Genomic DNA, 17320 nt, shown 5'->3' with positions numbered 1-17320 from the left:
TCAAATCCACTGCTGAAGTTCAGATAAACAAGAATAAACTTTTATACACCATATTAGAGACTGCAATGTACTTTCACACACTATCAAGCGTGTTGAATGAATGAACAGATCAACAAACGAATGAGTGATCTTTCCACATACTTGTGAAATCAAAATCTTATCATCCGCATTACATAGATACAGAATCTGAGAGAGAGAGAGAGAGGGCCAGTTAACTCGGCCAATGACAAACAGCTATTGCTAGGCTGAACTCAAGTTTTTGGATTCCAAGTTTGTGGCATCATCTACCACAGCACACGGCCTTCATCTGTTCCATACCAGGCATGGGGACTCCTCGAGGCACCACGCTAGGGACCAGGGCTGCAAAGAAGGACAGGACACCACCATGGGGTCTGGCGTTCTCCCTTTCCAGGTGGTTGATCTGGAGCCACCCCACCCTTGAAATAGCCAACCACCACCTCTTCTAGGCCATCTCTGGGCCACCTCTGTTATAGAACCCTATTCTGTTCATTTGTTCATATGTTGCTTCCACTCAGTGGCGAACCCTGGAGGGTTGTCCACACCCCGTTGGGCGATTTGGATAAATCTGGGCAAGTGATTGGAGTACCCAACCGAAGTTAGCTTTGCCCTTCTCTGGCTCTGTGCCCACCATGCCTGCAGTCACTGGGATGGCGGACTCACGCTATAGGCGGGGGCCCAAGACACCTTGGGCATTCCTGTCCTCAGAACCCTCCTGGCCCCCTTATGCCAAACCAGCCGCCCTCTGGGAGGGAGCTCATATCCCCGAGGGTTTCCAGCAGCAAGAAAAGAGAAGCAAAGTGGAGGGGAGAGGCCTTAACAGCTACCAACAGGTGCACTGTACCTTATAGCTTACAAAATTCATCCAGTTCTTTCTTCCACCCACTTCTCACATCCACACCGGGAGGCAGAGTTCCTTCCTAATTACATTCTCCAAAAGCGGCCCACTTGCCATAATTTTTCAGGCGGTATGTCAACATGGTGACTATTAAAGCCATGACAACAAGAGATCAGAAGATGCAGTGTGAAAACAAGACCACGAGGCCCCAGGAGAAGGTAGCTGAAGGCCATGTTCACCCACTCACTCCCTAGACGGGCAGGGCCTGCCTCCGGCCCAGCTGTGCCCCTGCTGGGGGGTATGATCATCACTTGCATCTCACAGATAAAGACCCTGAAGGCCTACATACCAAGCTGCCCCAAAGTCCTGGGCCCTGACCTCAGTGTAGCTCTAGCGGGAGAGTTAGGGGACCTGGTCTCACCAAGGCTGACCAGGGTGTCAGCCGACGGGAGCACAAGCCAGGAGTGTCTACAGAAACACCCCTGCCCGACAGGCCCCGCTCACACACATGGACCCCATCCCAGAGGCTCTACACTGCCTATTCAGGCTGACTTCAGGGAATGAGCTCTGTGACTCACTCCCCAGTGCTCAGCCTTAACTGACCGGGCGGGAGGTTCAGGCTTTAGCAGCCGACCAACTGGTGGCCCAGAATATCCACTTCTGCCTGGTTAGGCAGACAAGAGGAAAGGGACAGGGGTCTGGCCTTCTGCCTAATCCAAGCTTCTCTTCACTTCCAGCCAGACACGCTGCAGGCCACAGGACCAGCACCCCACAGGCCACCAATACCCGCTGAAAAGAGGTATCCTCTCATCCCAAAATAAGGCATTCTTCCCGAGGAGCCGCGGAAACAGTCCTGCTGAGGACAGAAGGATGCACCACAGGTGAGGGCCTGGAGGCTTCTCCTGGGGACGCTGAGGCTGCCAGGCTCAGCCCACCAGCCCAGCTGCCCGCCAAGCTTCCTTTAGCGAGTGTGCTTGGGAGACCTACACACCCGCTCACAGACCAACACAGCTGCTCCTCCTCATAGAACCCTGGGCACTGGCAGCCCACTGGGGCACCTTCTCTAAGGGACTTCTGAGGCTCGAGCTAAGTGTTTGGGTGGGGGGGCATACTTGAAGGAATCCTCCCCCTTGCCCTCTGTCCAGCACTTGCGGCCATCAGACAGGGGCTGCCACAGGCAGGGCAGGGCAGCCAGCTTCCTGTCTCCTCTCTTTCACTCCCCACCAGCCCTCACTTCCCGTGCATGGTAACCTGGATGATTCAGAGGAGAAGAGAAAAGACCCCCGTCTCCTGATCCCAACCGTGGTGTCCCCACCTGGGACAACCCAAGTGCCTCCATAAACTGAAGCATGCTGTTCCAGCGATAAGAGGGGTGACGGCATCTAATGTTAGAAAGTGCAGTGGAGTTCCGAGTCTGTCTGTCTTGGGAGCAGCTGCGGATCGGCGGGTGTGAACAGTGGCTGGACCCCAGGGCAGGGCTATGGGGGCTGGAACTCATATTACATCCAACCCTCCCACTGCTCAGAGAAGAGACCGAGGTCTCCTCCCGGCCGCTGCCTCCCCACAGGCAGCCACCACCGAGCAGGCATCATCTGAGGGCACAGATGCTCAGGAAAACGGACAACCGGTGAGGTTACCCTCAGGCAGGGGACCCTTGGGGCTTCTCAGTGTGAAAGAAAAACGCAATTAGCAGCCTCCAGTCGTAAGTCTCCGTCCACACCTAGCAAGACGCAAAGCTCTACTTGGGGTAATTTTCAGGTCAAAATACATACGTTTCGCTTTTGCCTCTGCTTCTGTTCAAGTTCACCAAAAGACGGAGAAAACCCTCCACTGACCGGAAGCCTGGCTTGGTAGCGCGCAACGAGAGGGAGCTGCTTCTGGGTAAACGTCTCCTCCCAGGGGAGACAGTGCGCACCCCAAATCCTGCCCTCGTCCCCTCCCCGGGCTCGGATCCGCGGCTCCCTCCGGGGAAACGGACGGTCTCTCAGGATTCCAGGAGGGGGTCGCAGCTTCGGAAACTGCCTTGCGCACCCCCGCCCCATCCCGATCCTTCCGGAGCGCTCCCCCCCCCGACGCGCACACACTCACACTCCCCTTCCCCGCGAAGCCGCCCCAGCCCCGGCAAGGCGCCCCCCGGCAGCCCGCCCCGAAGCCGGAGCAGGTGCAGCCCGCCGCGCTCGCAGCCGCGTCTACACAAACTTGTGTGCCCGCGGCTGGGGGACGCCCTGCCCGCAGCCCGCGAGGGTGTCCCGGCTGGGGCCCCCGGGAGACAGGACTCACCCCGCGATCGCGGCCGGCTGGGGCGCCTGCTCAGCGGCCACGCGCCCGCCTCCCCGGGGCGCCGAGCCCGCAGCCCCGCAGTGCCCGGAGCCCAGCGCCCTCGGCGCCCGCACGCCCCCGGGCGGCCTGCGGCGAGCGGCACGACGCGCCCCGGCACAGGGCGCCGCCGCCTGGCTCCTGGGCTGCGGGCGTCCGCGCTGAGCGGCGGCGGAGCGAGCGGGCTCCAGGCGGGCGGGCGGCGGGCGGCGGGCGAGCGGGCGCCGGCTCTGCACATGCTCACTCGCGCGGCCCGGGGACAGCGGCCGGCCGCCGCCGGGTCCTAGAGGCGCCCGCGCGCGCCGCCCGCCCGCCCGGGGGAGGGGTCGCGGCTTGCCGGGCGGGGGCCCACACCCTGCCCGGGCTGGCGAGACGAGCCCACCGGGCGCTGCCACACGCGCCGCTGCCGAGCAAAGACGCTGACACCCACTCTCATGCATGCACACAGGGACGCACATGCACAGCCTCACTCGCTGTAATGCACACACCGGGCGAATGCATTGGCACTCACACCCCGACACACGTACACACAGACACACTGGGCACAACCACAGAGAGGAGCACGCAGCCACACTCAGTCACAGACACACAGTCTGATACAAACACACTGAATCACTGCTTCACAGACACACTGACGCCCACACACACGCACACTGGGCTCTGTCGCGCTCAGAAACAACCTGGGACGCTGTCACCGGCACACAGATACACACCGCCACACAGTTTGTAGCACTCTGATACTAACACACAGAGTCAGACACACACTGGCTCACTGTCCCACGCAGAACTAGACACTGACAACTGTGTCCTTATGCACACACGCGCACACACACACTGTCTGAGACAGGCACACAGAGAATCACTACCCCACAGACAGATACACTGACACCATCTCCCACGCCTACACACTCAGGGCTCTACCACTAGCTACTACACTGCCCCACACCTTGATAGAGTCGCCCACAGGAGCAGTGCCGCACACCGGAGTCCACTGACAGACACACTTGTCCAGAGAGTCACACTGGGCATTGGCACGCCTGCGCGCACACACATACACACACACACACACACACACACACACTGAGGCGGGCAGGCGCTGGTACAGACCCACAGGTACACAACCACGCTGCTATCCATGATCCCCTTCTCTAAATAAGGGCTGGATCCAACCCTAAGGATTTCCCCTCCACGCCCTGCCCCCTGCTCCTCAGAAGCCCCCAAGCCACAGTGCCACCCCTGCCCTGCCAGGGCCAGCGGCGGGCCCTGTCCTCACCCAGGACTGACTGCTGAGATGCTCCGGAAGGCTGAGGACCACGGAGGTGGCCGGAGCAGGTGGCGGTGGCATGGCTCTAACCCGTCCTCCTGCAGAGGAGTTTCATGCCTCCGACTCCCGCTAGGGGCAGAGCTGCTTGGCAGGGCTTGGAGGAGCCTGTTTTCAACAGGTGCAAGGAGGGCAGGGAAAGGATGAGCCTGGGGACCAGTGGAAGCCCCGCTTTATGTAGGTCAGTCAAGTGGTACCCAGAGGGGAAAGGGACTTGCTTAAGTTCACATAGCTAGTCAGGCTGAACGCCAGGATTAGAACAGAGTCAGCCCCCTCGGGATGAAGGTTGGGAGCTCTGGAGCCCTTGGGGGAACTTGATCAGGTCATAGGGAGTAAGAGACACATCCTGTGCTGCCCCAGCCTTCCTGGTTTGCAGAAAAGCCCCCATACAAGTCCCTTACAGAATGTGAATATTTGTATTGTTATTATTATCAACAATAACACTCTGTACATTTTTACAGTGCATTTTGATTTTCAAAGTCCTCTCCAAGACCAGCTACGTAATTTGCAGGGCCCCATGTAAAATGAACATATAGGCCCCTTGTTCGAGAATTAATAAGAATTTCAAGAGATGAGAGCAGAACATCAAACCAAGTGCAGAGCTCTTCTGAGCACAGGCCCTGTGCCCTCACGGGTCTCACGAAGCCAGCCCTGGCTCTCTCATGCCCAAGTCTCGCTTAAAACTCACAGTAAGTCTATGGGTGCCTTCCTGTGCCCACTTTACAGATGGAGCTCCTGAGGACCTAAGGTGGATAAATGTCCAAGGCTCACAGCAAGTAGAGCCCAGGGGGACTCAAGCCCAGCTCCTCTACTTGGGACAGAGGACTCAAGCTGAGGAATCAATGTGGCTGCCACCAGGGAAGGAGAGTTGCCCCAAGGAAAGAGAAGAAAAGGCTGACAGGCATCTGTGCCATTTCTGTGCTGGATGCCACACCACACCTGCTTTGCAAGCCCTCCAGGGGTGCATCCCATGGGCTCTGTGTGGGAGATAGGGAGGAGCAGCTGCCGACTCTGGGGACAGGCGTTGAGAAAGGGGCTGCATCAGAGAATCCAGGAAGAAGTTGAGAAGGTCTGGGACATGCAGCTTGGGCCACTATAGGGTGTCCGAATGGCCAGGAGTATTTCAGGGTTGGGATGAGGACCTCATCTGTAGCAATGGTGACAGATAGCACTAGGCCTGACAACAGAGTCACTCCCAACCCCAGCCCAACTCTCTGCCTCACAGCTCTCTAAATAGCTGGGACCATTTGATATTTGTGTATCATCTCTTTCCATATCCTGGAAGCAACTGTGGGAAGATATCCTAATATCTCAGGGGCTTCTATGGTGGTCCCACGATGGTGCTCACACACATCCAGTTTCTGCTGGGTAATGCTCCCCAGCAAGTCTGGGGCTAGGGATCAGACCAGTCCAATCCTACTTCAATCCCATCTCCTGGTGTTTGGCTCTTGACTCCATTTGCTCCTCTCTTTGTGAACCCCAATGAGTGGATCCCAAGCACTTACATTGCCTTCTAACTTCATGTCATCTGCTGGCTTATCCTTCCATCCATCCATCTATCCATCCATCCGTCCATCCATCCATCCTTTCATTTATTCACTGAGCAAGGCACCCATTGTGTGTTAGATTTTGTGTTGAACACTGGACACATTTTGAAAAGAAGAAGCAGTCCCCTCAAGGAGTTTCCAGCGAACTGGACAAGGAAACAGACCCAAAGTGATCACGTACCACAAAGAGGGAGCTCTGCTCTCAGTTAGGATGCTTGCAGCTTTAAGCCCATTGCCATTTGGTCAAAATTGTTCCTCTGTTAGCAAAGTACAAGCAATGTGATGGCTGTTGGGAAGGCAACTAGCTGTGTGTGCCATATATATGCACAGTGCATTGGAGACCAAAAGATTCACAATGTCAGTTTGGGGGAATTCAGGGGAGGCTTCATGGAGGAGGTGACATTTCAGTTGACTCTTGAAGGAAAAGTAGGCATCATCTGGGTCATAGGGAGCAGGGGCCATTCCACAGAAGGGAGGCATCCTGTGTGAAGGCAGGGAAGCATGAAACACACGCTGTGTTGGGGGAATTGCCGGTAACTAGACATAGCTGGTATAAGGTCACATGTGGTTGGAGAGGAGTCTGGACCATGACTGGCCTGAGTCCTCATTCAGATCATCGACACCAATGGACATGGCAGGGCTGTGGCTCAAGCCTGAGCCACCACCATGACAATCTCCCTCCACAGGGTGCTCACCTCGTCACCACCCTTTGGAAATAGTCATTCGACAAAGTTGTGAATCATCAATCCCACATTTGTGTGTTGCATTGACAAAGGCAGCATGAGTGGTCAGAGTCATCAGGATGACAAACCCGGTGGGGGGGCAGGTTGCGGCTCCATACCTCTCTGTCACCTTGAGCAAGTCATAATCTCTCTGAGCCTCAGTGTTGTCATCTGCAAATTAGAGAAAACGCACCCATTATTGGGTTCTTATGAGGATCAAATAAAATGCCTGTTGAGTGCGTAGTACACTGTCTGCCACAGACTAGGCACATAACACATTTCAGTAAATATTACATGAAGAGCTTTCTCCCAAGCCTTTGCTACAATCCAGAAATGCCCCATGTGCAGTGCTCCCTTGATCTACCAGGCTGGTGATGCTTCTCATCCTCCAAATGCCACCTCGTCAGAAAGACCTGCCCTGATGTCCCAGCTAAAGCATCCACCTCACTGTCCAGTCCCCAGGCTGCACACAGCTTACCACCTGTCGTTAACCTTGTATGTTTATTTGTTAATTGTCTGTCTTCACCTCCCCAGCCCTCACATCCCCCACAGCTAGAATTACAGCCCCCTCAATTACAGCCCCCACAGAGCCAGGGAACTTTCTGTTTCATTCAGAATCATATCCTTGGCATCTAGCCTAATTCTTAGCACGTAGGCATGCTCACTAAATATTTATTAAATAAATAATTGATTTTTTAAAAATGCAATGTGTCTAGCATGACATATTGCTCAGGAACTCAAGTGAGTTCCCAATGGTCGCCATGTTTCTTTCCAAGAATTCAGAGACGGCTCCCTCCTGCTCAGGTCACAGACTGATCCCTGTTTGTGTCCAGCCATCTTAAGGATTGTCCATCGGGTTCGACTGGCCACGGGAAGACCCAGAGGGAGAGTGTGGATGGCTCACTGCATGGCAACTCCCTGCCAGGGGCCTGGGGTGGGATGAGGGAGCCGGTGTTCCAGCAACACCTGGAGCATCTGCATCTGAGCCCCCTCCTCTTTGACCACATCGCCCTTGGCTACTGCTCCACCAGTCCCCTGGCCCGAAGGGTGACCGGGCTTAACCATCCCAGAGGAGCCTGGGAAGGTTGCCTGTCGCTCCTGTGGAGCACTGCATCTTGGAGACATCATGGGTCAGAGTCCGAGAGAACCTCTGGCAACATCTCAAAAGGAGGGGATGCGGTTTCTTCTTTCTTCCTTTGCATTTTCCAGAGTGCCATGAACTACTTGGTGCCCCCCCCCCCGGGCACTCAGACTCGAGGCTTGGTTCAGCACTGTGCTGGACGGCCTGTTTACTCGTCTCTCCTGTGAGTGCCGCAGCGACTTAAATATGCCTCTGTAAAGTCGCCAGCGACACAGATGGTAATTGCACCCCCTGCCAAGCTGTGCCTGCAGACAGCAGGGGGGCGGGGGAGGGCGAGGGCGGGAATCTGTGCCTGCCTGAGAAGTGGGGAGCCCCTCTGAGGACGGGTCTGGTCTGGGAGCAGCTGGACTTCCTAGGCATGGGCCAGAGGAGCCCGGAAACTTTCAGGACTTCAGGGGCAGCAGCGAGAGCGCTGGGCTTAGAACGAGGGGGAAGGCTGAGTTCCTTTTCTGGCTAGGCCTGAAGAGGCTGTGGGGCCTCACGCAAAACTTGCCTTTCTGTGTCCTGGTTTGCGTTTTTGTAAAATGGACAGGTTGTCTAGAAGGGCATTTCTTTAAGAAAGGTAAGGGAATAAAATGAGAGCGCTTTGGGGTCTGTTCTGCTTCTCTAGTTGGGCAAATCAAATCGTTTCTCCCAAATGTAGCTTTTTAACCTGCAAAACAGGAAAAGTGTTTTCTTTTCTAGTGCACAGTTCCTGGCACAGGGCATACATTCAATAAATGATCGCTATGATGATTCTTCCAACTGTGGTAGTTACGATGGCAACTCTAACCGGCCCTGGTATGGGGTCTGATGTGGCAGGTGCTGGAATAAGGATTGGTGGGTTGGGTTTACAACTGCCTGACCCTGCCACCCCTCCTACCTGCACAGAGGCAGCAACTGGGCAGGGCCAAGGAACAGAAAGCATTGAAGGACCCCCGCCGAGTGCAAAAGCTGGGTTAGATGCAGAGCTTATGCAATCAGCCATCAGCTGGAAGGTGGAAGGGTGCCGGGGTGGCAAGTAGGTCCTGGTGCAAGAGGGGGGGCAGAGTGGCCCCTGCTCTGTTCCTCCTGCCGCCTGGTGTGCACCAGCGGGCACACGTCTGTGCTTAAGCAGATGAAGCACCTCATCTTTGCCCCATTTTTATGAACTTCCCTGTAAATCACTCTTCAAAGATTTTGAACTTGCAAGGAGTCTTCTAAGTTAAGCTGCTGGAGCCTCTCAAGCTTATAGAATTGATACAAGAGGAGGTGGGTTCACTTCAATAAAACTTCTTATTTTGGAGTAATTTTAGATTTACGGGAAAGTTGCAAAGATAGCAGAGAGTTCTCATGTGCCCCCCACCCAGTATTCCCCCTTGTTAACATCTTACGTTACTAGGTACCTTTGTCAAAGCTGAGAAACTCACATTGCTGTTGACTAAACCCCAGTGGGTGTCTATGTGGATTTCACCAGTTTTTCCAGTAACGCCCTCTTTCTGTTCCAGGATCCAATCCAGGGTACCACATTGCATTTAGTTATCACATCTCCCCAGTCTCTTCTGCTTGTGACAGCTTCTCTGTCTTTCCTTGCCTCTCGTGACCTTGGCAGTCTTGAGAAGTACTGGCAGGTATCCTGTAGAATGTCCAGTGGGCTCCTCTCAAACAACTAGACATCTCAGACTGGAGGAGTTTTTGAAGCTAGTGGCATCATGTGACTATTGATGCTTCTTCTCTGTGCATGTGGCCCATTGGCCAAGCTCCCTTAAAAGAGACCTGGTCAACATCCTGAGGAAAGACGTGAAGAAGAGACCACCATGGAAGAAATTCCAACAGCATAGGAGCTAGCAGATGGCTAGTGGCTGAAACGAAATTCTGGAGAAAATACGATGTAAAGTTCCAAACGCACTACTGGCCAGTTCCCAGAGGCACCCTGGAAGGCAGGGCTTGCTCATTACCTGTGCCCTCTTCATCCAGGTGTCCTGGCCTCACAGGAAGGGTCACTGGGGAGGGAGATTGGCTCCCCGCTAGCCTCCACCTCCAGCCCTGCCCCTTCCCCCAACCTGTGTGGGACCCCGGTTTATCCACATACACAGCCGGCCACCTCCCCTCCCCTCAACCAGATAGGAAACAGCACACCTATGGCGTTGGGCACAATAAGTGCTCCATCATCATCTTTGTCAAGGGAAATTATATGTCTAAGAAAGAGAAACATTTTTAGCTCTTTCCAATCCCTTTTCTCTCGCTCCCCTTTGTCAGGTTTCTACACAGCACCTTAAACACAGCCGTGCTGCTCTTCTTCGTGCCAAAAAGTGAAGTGTCATCTTGAGATCATGAGGTGACAAGCCGACCTCTAAGAGGGCAGAGCACAAAGACAGAAGAAGCCTGAGTCCTCCTCAGCGGCACCCCTGAGCTGCTGTACCAACGGAGGACCCCTTCCCTCTGGACACATGTCAGAAAAATAAGATCTATTTGTACAGAAAAGAATCCTGCTCATTTATGTGCTTTTATGTGGTTTCTTCTCTCCAAATTGTGAGCCCCCAATATCCAGCCTAAGATCAGCCAAGTCCTAATTAATGCCTGCTAAGCAAGTGAGGGGAACACTTTAAAAGTCATGCTCCCATATTTTGGGTCTTCTGCCTTCGGGAAGGTTGGGTGTACAAGCCAGCAAATAAGTGGCAGGTGGTAAGAGTGCTGGGGGTCGTGCAGGTGGGCATCAGGGGTTGTGGACAGACAGGTGGTGGGTGGGGAGCAGAAGGGTTTGAATGTATACAAAGTATTTACTGTATGTTCGAATGTATTTACTGCTGTTACCCCAGCACCTACAAGAGAATCTGGCATGGAGTAGAGTCATCCCCTCTGTCCAGCCGTTTCTGTCTCAATCTCTCCACCTCCTACGGCCTCACCTCCTGGGAGCCGCATCCCTGGAAGCCCTCCCCCACCCCGCCTTGCCCAGGTTACCATCCACCCCTCCCTTCTCCTCTCACACTGCTCTGTTGTCTCCATTTTCTCCACCACCCTTGCTGATCCCTTGCAGCCTGGCCCTCACCACTCCACTCCCCTGAAAGAGCCCCCCTAAATGTCAGGAACACCCCCAGACCACCAAATCCGGGGCTACTTCTCCCAACCTCCCCTGCCCTCCGATGGTGCCTTCCCTCCCTGCGCAGCTCAGGCTCCTCGCCCTCCCTCCACCTCTCCCTCCTCTCTACCTCATTCTCACTCTCCTCCGTACGCTCCTCTTCTCCTGCTCACTCTTTAAACAAAGATGTTCTTGAAAGTTCTGTCTTCAGGCCTCTTCTCTGCTTGTTCTCCTCCTCTAGACCCTGCCCCACCCGACATCATCTCCCTTTCCCATCTCCTGAGTGTCTTCTGCCCCTGGTCTCCCTCCGTGGTTAATGGTACCACCATCCACCCAAGACCTGAGCCAGAAGCCTGCGCATCAGCCTCAGCGTTTCTCGCTCTGTCGTCCACCCCATCTCATTGCTAACCTTCACTCACTCCACATTCCTAAATCCCGCTTGAGTGGCTCTCCTCTGTTGCCTCCTGACCACCTCTTGTCTAGCGCAGACCCCATGCCCCCCGCAGCCCAGCCCCCAGCCCATCTGACAGCGTGGATGTGGTCTTTACACGTTCCACGTTCCCACTGCCCACAGGGTGAGCTCAATCTAGGTAGCAGTCGCCCAAGGCCTCTCACTGCCAGGCCCATCCTCCTATAGACGCCCCCACCCCGATTCCCCTGCTCTGTGTCATTTCCTCCAGTCAACCTGTGTCATCCCATCTCTGGAATTTGCCCACTTTGTTCCCTTCGCTTGGAACACCCTTCTCCCCACTATCTGTCACCAAAGGCTTCCATCTTTCAGGTCCTGGGACAAACTCTACCTCCTCCTGGAAGCCTTCCCAGATTCCACATCTGAATTTAATCTCCCACCCCCATCAGCATTCCCATAGCTTTGTGCTTGAGGTCAAAGCCAGATGGGGAAACACAGGGGCCAAAGTAGGAGGAAAAGATGTGTGTGGTGTAGAACTGTTCGGAGCTTTACTGCCCCAGAAAGTACTTGTGTCGCCCCTCTGCCCCCAGCTGGGCATGGCAGGAGAAGGTGCTGTCACTTAGAAGAGTCCGTGGTTTGCTGGGCCCTATGCTGGGTGTTTCATGTACGTTACTTTACGTAACCGTCCTCACAGCCCTATGTAATATGTACTGTTTTAGTCTCATGTTACAGGTGACAAAACAGCTCAGAGGAGTGAACGGATGAAGCCAAAATCATAAACTAGAAAGTGGACATGCTGGGGCTGGAGCTCAGGTCTGTTTGGCTTCAAGAGCCCCGTCTCCGTGGGCTCTAACCTCGTCACGCAGGTCCACCACCTGTCTGTCTCGCATCCCCCCCACGGGGCACACAGGGACAGCTGCCGCTCCTCTATCAGAGGAAGCCTCTGGCCTCCTTCCTCTGTGCAGTTGTCTCATGGCCAATGCACACGCGTTTGTCCTCCACCTCAGGTTATGAAGGAATTTCATGGAAAGGACGCTGCTGAGTCATTACCAACAGGGGACGCGGCCAATGTCACCGCCAGAGCCCAGGGGATGGGGGAGGGAGGGAGAGCTGCTGCTCTCTTAGAGGTCCTTGAGCTGGATGGAGGGATCCTCTGGGGAGAGGGAGAGAAAAGAGCTGCAGAAGAAAGGAATTCCCAGCCCTGCCCCCATGCCCCCCAGTGCAGATACCCCAGGCCTGTGGGCTCAGCCTCCCGAGAAAACTATTCTATAAGCGACATACACAGGAGTGAGGGCAAAGTTACCTGGATAAATACAAGTGTTCCTGCATGTTTCTTCCAGCTCCTTCTGCTTCCTTTACATGTGTGCCCCAAGAGGGACCGAGGGATAGAGGTGCCAGGATGCAGGAGAAACGCGCTGGATCAAGACACCCCCCAGTCTCTGGAAGCTCGACAGAGCAGACTGACTGCCACTCGCTGACCTTGTGACCGTGTATCGTTGAGCAGGCCCTTCCCCTCTTGGAGGCTCAGTTTTCTCCTCTGAAAAATGGAGATAATGAGAATGAAAGGAGACGAGGCATGTGGGCTCCTTAGCCCTGTGCCTCCCACCTGACTGCTTGACTGCATATTTCTTTTCCTTGAGATATGAGATCAAAATTTGTAGTTATGTTTTCATTTGGGTACCTATTGGATTAATGTCTGCCTTTGACACTAGACTCTGAATCCCACACGCAGGGACTGTGCTGCAGATCATGAACATTGCTTCCCCAGAACCTAGGACAGCTCATGCCATGGGCAGGGCTCCGCGGTAAAGACGCGTACAATGAATGGTGCTCGCAGCTCCCTCTAGCCTGGTCCACCACCACCCGGGACTGTATGAGGCAGGGGCTTGCACCTGGTATCTGGGAAGGTGGGGAACTGGAGGATAGTGGGTGAAAGCTGGGAGCCGGAGGGGACCCGGGGACACGGAGAGTGTCTGTATAATTCAGATAGGCTCTGTTGACCCTACTTTCACGAGTCTGGGCAACTCAGAAGAGCAAGGAATACACTTTGGAGGAATAGGAGTGGAGATTGAGGAAAACACTTCAAAGAAGAAGTGTTGGGTGGATGGAAGAGAAGGATATTCTAGAATGAGGAGTGGATGGTGCAAGTTGGCTAAGTCTAGGGCAGCAAACATACCTGGACTGCTCAGGGGAAGGTGAGAAATTCGCCGTGGTTGGCAAGCAGGTGGGGGCAGAAGGCTGGAGGTGTATTTGGAAAACCTAAGGAATTTGACCCTTATCCTGGAGCTGGGTGCTGGAGAGCCGCTGAAAGTTTTTCACCAATGGTGGAAACAGTGATACAGGGAAGGGAGGGAGTGGTGGGTCCCAACCGTCCTGACCACTGTCCCCAGGGCGGCCTGTTACCATGGCAACCAATGGTGTGGAGAGTGGAGAGGGATCTTTTTGTTTCTACACGTATGAGTTTGACCCTCAGAATCTCGGTCTGATTTTAGGACAAATAGCTGGGGTCACCTCCTCTCCTTAGATTCCCCAGGGGAGTAAGCAGTTTCAGCACTGTCCCAGCAAGCAATGGCCTCACTTGTGAGCCCCAGGCCCCTCCTGGTCCCTCCACCTGAGGGATGACAGGGCTCAGGTGTACGTCAGGCTCTCTGACTAGTCTCCACCCAGTTCCAACCAGGCTCTGAGGAGCAGGGAAATGGGAAGTGACAGCAAGTGCCAGGAGTCACTAAGTCTCTGTCATCTCGATTTCCAGCCAGACAAAGCTGGCTCCGAGTGAAGGCGGCACTTCAGAGACACCTCTGCCCCTGCAGGAGCCACCTGAGACAAGCTGAGGCCTCACCCCTGCTGTCCCTCTGCCTCCCTGCGCCTGTGCCATACTCATCCTTCCCTCGGCCCTGCCTCCCTCCCCCCAGATCAGGTCAGCCACTTCCTGGACCCTGGCCCCGGACCCCTGTGTCCAGCCACAGCCCCGCCCCCGCCCCTCAGAACCATCTTTATAAAGACCCATCTGGCTCCTCAACACCCAGCCATGGGCATTTCCTTACCCATCATTAGCACCAACTCCTCAAGAGAAACAACCTCCCTCGCTGCCCTCTAAAGATAACATTTGAAAGACTTCCTTACAATAACATCCAACAATTCTAGGGCCAGACTCCTGGGAATAATTAATTACTCCATCTGTGTTCAATTTCTTTGTCCCTTTTTATTTTTACCGACAGATTGAGGGGTTTCAGGCTGCCACGTCTTCCCCCAAATAGTCCTGCTTTCCAAAACGATCGAGACAAGTGTCCTGTTTGTTGTTACATGACAGACTTGGGGAGGAATTTTTTCTGAGGGAAAAATGGGAGAAAAATAATCTCATCTTATATGGGGCATTTACAGTCTCTAAAATGCAGATCTGGCTAAGTCACAGCCCTCTTTATATGGTCCTACAAGATAAGGTATGAAGAAACTCCTTAACCTAAGATAAGGTATGAACAAGATAAGGTATGAACAAACTCCTTAACCAGACCAGGCCTGATCCAGCCAAACTCGCCATCCACATTTTGCCAGCCTGCTCAAGACTTGAGCCTCAGCCCCTGGATTCAATTATCTGACTCCCCCAGGCTGAGTTAGTTGCCTCCAATCCCAACACAGACACACACATGCACACTCAAGTGAGTGCACACACACATGCGTGCATGCACATATATATGCACACATACATATAAGCACACACACACACTGCAACACACGCACACATGGGCACACATATACATGCACACATGAGTGCATAATACACAGGTGCACACACACAAGTGCTTTTTGCTTTGTGTATTTGTTTTCATCGTAACAGTGACACTTCGTTCTTACCACCGTGTCTTTGGGTCTTCTCGTCCCTCCTCCAGGCTGTTAGCTCCTGACCCTCAGGCGGTGGACAGTCCCAGCATCTGGTAATGAGCACACTTAGCAGTCAGGAGGCGCGGTCCTGGGACTGGCTCTGCCACTGCCCTTCAGTGGGACCGTGGGTGGGTCCTTGCCCTTCCCGGAGGCTCAGTCTCCCACTAGGAGGATGGGTGTGGACTGGCTGGGGTCCTCGGGCCCACGTGGCCAGGTGGGAACAGCCCAACCCCTCGTGCGGGGAAGCTGGGAGACCAGTCTATAATTCCCCGCTGCAGCCAGCACCACTGCCCAACACAGCTTATTTACGATGCTTTTAGCTCTAAGCAGACCCATTTCCAGACTCCTCTCCCAGATATAAATTATCTTAAAGGGCTGATTTGTATCACTGTGGTTGGACGATGCCTAACGAGAAAGCACTCCCACCTTTCAGCAATTTCAATCCAGGGAGAGCTATGGATTTTTTTCACCTTAATTGAGCACTTCAGAAAGGGGGGTTGAAACCTTCAATAGGTTTCATTTTTAGGAAAAGCAATTTTGACTTATTAGGCGCTGCTGGCTTCAGAACTATGCTCACTAATGACTTCTATTTAAATATTTTCCTCCAGCTGAGACTTTTTTTTTTAATACCATGTTAATGGATTCAACATCCCCTAAAAGAGTATTTTCCCACCTCGACCTCTGAACTTTCTTGCCAGATCCTCCCAACAAGTCAAGAGGTCCCAAGCAGCCTGTTAGGAAAGACCCCGTCATTACCTATACAGACGACGATTTCCTCTTGCGTCTTGGCAGCACTTTACAGTGGTCTTCCCCGTGTCGGCACAAACTTAGGTGAAATCACTGGTTTCTCAAAATCTTTCAGTGGCTTCCCAACCCTTACAGGATTAAATCCAAACACTCTAGTCTTGCAAAAAAGGCCCCCCTGCCCTCATCTGGGACCACAATGCCCACCATGCTCCCTCTTGAACCCCAGGCAGGAAACAGTGGTGGTGGTTGCCCCAACTCCAGGCCATTTTCATGGGCACGTGACCCACACAGGCCCACAGGGCCCGGCATCCAGAAGGGCCTGCACCTCATTTAACGCTTTGCTGTCGCCATCTTGAAATTCTCAATAGTTTTTTCACAAGGGACCCTTACGTCCTCATTTTGCACTGCACCCTGCAAATGTGTTGCTGATCGCGCCCAGATCCACCTCGTTCTCCTCCACCTCTCTACCTTGCTTTGCATGCGCTGTCTTCTCCCCACGAGGCATCAGCTTTCAGCCCAGCCCTGCCTGTTCCTTGTCCATAAGATAAAGCTTGGGGAGGGGTGCAGCGGGCAGGGGAGGCAGAAGAGCCCAGCGGCTGAACAAAGCCGGGGGCCAGGGTGCAAATCTCAGCTCCACTACCTCCAGTTACATGGCCTTGGGCAAGGGACTTAGCCTCTCCAAACCTTAGTTTTCCCATCTGAAAAATGGGATCATCATTGTCCCTACTTCCTAGGTTGCTGCAAGGACTAGTTTAGAGATAATCACGGAGCACTTAGAGAAGTGTCTGGCACAGAGTGACAGTTTAATGATGTTCATCGCTGTTATTAGTCCTTTGTGTCTGTGATTTAATATTGATCCTCTTATGAAGACTTCCCTAAAATCAGAAGTCCCCTGTCAGAGCTCCTGCAGCCTCCTCTCCTGTCCGTATGATTGCAACTGTCTCTCATAATAGGTTAGGAACACTTTTATTTGCAAGTGTCAGGAACTCAAGCTAGTTTAGACAAAAAGAGGGGCTGGTTATAAGAATATGGGGGTGTCTCACAAAACCCCAAGGGCAGGAATGTAGCTGAGCCTCAGGAAGGCCTGGAATATAGACCTGGAAACATCGCAAGTAGCCGCTTTCCCCATTTCTGTTCTGCTTTTATCTGAGTATTAGCCCCATTCCTCTCTCTGTCTGTCCCTATCTCCATCTCTCTGTCCCTGTCTCTCTCTTTCTCTATCTTTCTATCTCTATCTCTCTGCAGACCAGCATCTTCCTCAACTCAGCCACAAGGTAGAAAAGTATTATCTCTCAGCCTTCTAACTTTTCCTGATGGTTCTAGTCACTGGAAGGTTGGGCAGTTC

The 17320-nt window shown here is 53.7% G+C and overlaps 1 protein-coding gene across 1 annotated transcript in view; it reads right to left on the bottom strand.

The window, feature by feature from the left end:
• The window catches only part of WSCD1 (WSC domain containing 1), a 43176-nt gene extending 39863 nt beyond the window's left edge, over nt 1-3313 (bottom strand). The window contains exon 1 of the mRNA XM_058560006.1: nt 3137-3313. The gene's annotated coding sequence lies outside the window, so the exon portion shown is untranslated. The remainder of the gene's footprint in view (nt 1-3136) is intronic.
• Nucleotides 3314-17320: the final 14007 nt, after the last annotated feature.

The sequence above is a fragment of the Diceros bicornis genome, chromosome 18 (assembly GCF_020826845.1).
Source record: "Diceros bicornis minor isolate mBicDic1 chromosome 18, mDicBic1.mat.cur, whole genome shotgun sequence".
Lineage (NCBI taxonomy): Eukaryota > Metazoa > Chordata > Mammalia > Perissodactyla > Rhinocerotidae > Diceros > Diceros bicornis.
This window is presented reverse-complemented; position numbering and strand designations above follow the sequence as displayed.